Source organism: Otolemur garnettii, unplaced genomic scaffold, assembly GCF_000181295.1.
Source record: "Otolemur garnettii isolate 467f Iridium unplaced genomic scaffold, OtoGar3 scaffold00055, whole genome shotgun sequence".
NCBI lineage: Eukaryota > Metazoa > Chordata > Mammalia > Primates > Galagidae > Otolemur > Otolemur garnettii.
In genome coordinates this window covers 2,034,010-2,036,776 of record NW_003852450.1, presented here as the reverse complement: position 1 = coordinate 2,036,776, position 2,767 = coordinate 2,034,010, and the positions used below count along the sequence as shown (strand labels likewise).

The window sequence follows — 2,767 nt, the reverse complement described above, 5'->3', positions numbered from 1 at the left end:
CTCCTACTTTGTCACTTTGCTATGTCACTGTGTTGATAGCTGACGTTTTTAAGTGCATTACATATGTAAACAACTTTTGTCAATAATTGTAGCTGTGTTTAAGAATGGATTCCTGATTTAGAGAAACTAGTTTGGTTATGAGGATTGGCTATAAAAGAATAACTAAGTTTGTATTTTCAAAATTAATTTTACAAATAAATTATTTTTTTAATTTTGCAAGTAAGTTAATTTCCCAAGTAAAATTAAAATTTCCACTATCTGAAAAGTTACTTTCAATGCCATCTTACTAGAGAGTTAGAATGGGTATCTAGGTGTTCTTGTTTTTCATATTATTAATGTGCTCAGATAAAGTTATCTAGCCCATGCCTCAGTCACAAGAGTATAAAAGTATTTTTTTGTTTGTTTGTTTGTCTGTTTGTTTTTAAGGGAGGAATCCTTCTTTATTTTGAATCAATAGATGGCCTCCTGGTGGCTAGAATGTGCTTCTGCCTGGGTCTCTCAGCTCTGGAGGTGGTCTACCTGCAGAACTTGGAAGCTTAGGATGTGCTTTAGGAAGGCCTCATAGTTGATGCAGCTATTGCTGTCTTCATGTCCTGCCAGAACAGTCTCCACTACCTCCTCAGTCATCTTCTCCCCCAATCATGGTGAAGACATGTCTGAGCTCTGCTCCCATGACTTTTCTGTTCCCCTCCTTGTCAAACACATGAAGCCCCCCTGCCCCCCAGTAGTCTTCATATGTGCCTTAGTCCCGGTTCTTGGCCATTGCCTGGAGCATGGGCAGGAATGTCTCAAAGTCCACACACCGGGACCTCAGCTCATCACTTGGGGTTCCCAGGATTTTGAGCACCTTGATGTTGGTGGGGTTCTGGCCCCAGCACCTCATCACATCCCCACATGGGCTGTATAGGATCTTGTCATCTCCTACTCAAACAGCTGAAAGGCATCTTTGAACTCCTCCAGCTGGTCCTTGTTAAACTCAATCACAACTTTGGAGAAATTGATGGGGGCTCCTGGGTTTTCTGAGGGGTATGGGGAACAGATAGCTCAGCCTTGGTCTTGACTGGAGGGACCCTTGCTGCTGGCTTGCCAGCAGGCTTGGAGATGGGGGGGCCAGCTGGTTTCATCACTGGAACATCCTTCTTGGGAGACATGATGTCTGGTAGCCAAAGGACAGTGTGCCCATGGAGACACTCATCTCCTTCAGGGTCCACTTAGGGGACAGGGGCAGGTTGTTGAAGTTTTAAAATACTAATTCTTCATGTTTTCTTCTTTACCATTCTTTATGAATGTAAAGGAGCTGTACAGACTTCTTTTAACACTGTTTTAAATTATTCTTTCACTCTTCACTTTATTCTTTTATTTAAATGTCTTCACAAATTGTCAAAAATAAGTATATGTTCATGTAAACAAATATATTAAAACCATAAAGGTAGGTGTAAATAGCTCACCTTTATTACTTAGCCATTTTTCCTCTTTCCACTTTAAATGTAAATTTCATATTTAAAAATTTAACTTTTGTACATAATTTTATAAATTATGAGCTATATTATAAATGCATCTAATTCTTTTCCTATCGACTTCATTAATCTTTAGAATTACTTTAAAATATATTTATCTTTAGCAAATTAGAGTACTATATGTACCCATGCAATTCTTTTTTCCTACTCCTAGAGAACTACTGTCATTTCTCACATTTTTTCCTGGTGTTTATCTCTATATTTTTAGACAACTTTTTTTTTCTATTTTTCTTAAATTATCTATTTTAGATGTTATACATTCATTACAAAGATTTAATCACCTTTTAATTACCACCCATTTTTCTTCTTTCTTGTGTATTGTACAATTTTGGTTAAATGAGCAATGACTCTTGCATTTTATGACTATGCACTAAACCAAGTATTGTTCTGTGATCACGTTTCCTTTCTTCTGTTTTATTCTGGTGTCAGTAACGCCATTTTTTTTTTTGTAATGTTGGTGGCCTTCTTAATTCCTGCTTTTTTTTTTCTATATTTCTACTTTTGTTTCTTCTTTTCAAAATCAAAAACAAAAATGTGTTTCAATATACAAAGTGATCTTCTTGTTCTATGGACCTTTAGGGCACAGCTTTACATTCTCCCACTTGGTCTTAGTTTCCCCCGGAAACAGACTTTGAAACAGGAATTAAAGTGTGAGTAGTTTGTTTGTGAAGTGTAGGAAATACTATAATGGAAGTAAAGCAGTGAGACAGAAAAGGAAAGGAAGCCACAAAAAGATGTGTCATCAAGACAAGATGACCAAAGCCTAATCCCAATAGTAAAGATGTTGAACTCACACCTTAGAGCAGTGATTTTCAAAGAGTGTGCCTTGGCACACTGGTGTGCTGTGAGAGGATCTTAGGTGTGCCACAAAAAATTTTCAAGACCATTAATTACATTATTTTTGAAATAAGTTCAAAGCACAGTAAGTATATTCTTTTTTATACTCTTTTTTGGATCAACATAATTTAAGTGTGTGGCAGATATTTAATTATAGGTTCAAGGGTGCTGTGACATAAAAAAGGTTGAAAAGCACTGTCCTAATCACCAGGGGACAAATCACATAGGGACAAAAAGCTGAGATACTTTTACAATATCTTCCACATCAGTTGTTAATTGAGTCTGCTTCTACTAGGTGTTAATTACCTTCCTTTTGTCTTAAGTAAAAATCACAGTAGATTTAAATTGTTCTGAAAGGAAGTAGATATGGGTAGTTGGAAGATGTTCAGATTGTGAGGTAGTAGCAAAGCCCT

At 36.6% G+C, this 2,767-nt stretch overlaps 1 pseudogene; it reads right to left on the bottom strand.

The window, feature by feature from the left end:
* Positions 1-498: 498 nt before the first annotated feature.
* Positions 499-1,151, bottom strand: LOC100948522 (annotated as a pseudogene).
* Positions 1,152-2,767: the final 1,616 nt, after the last annotated feature.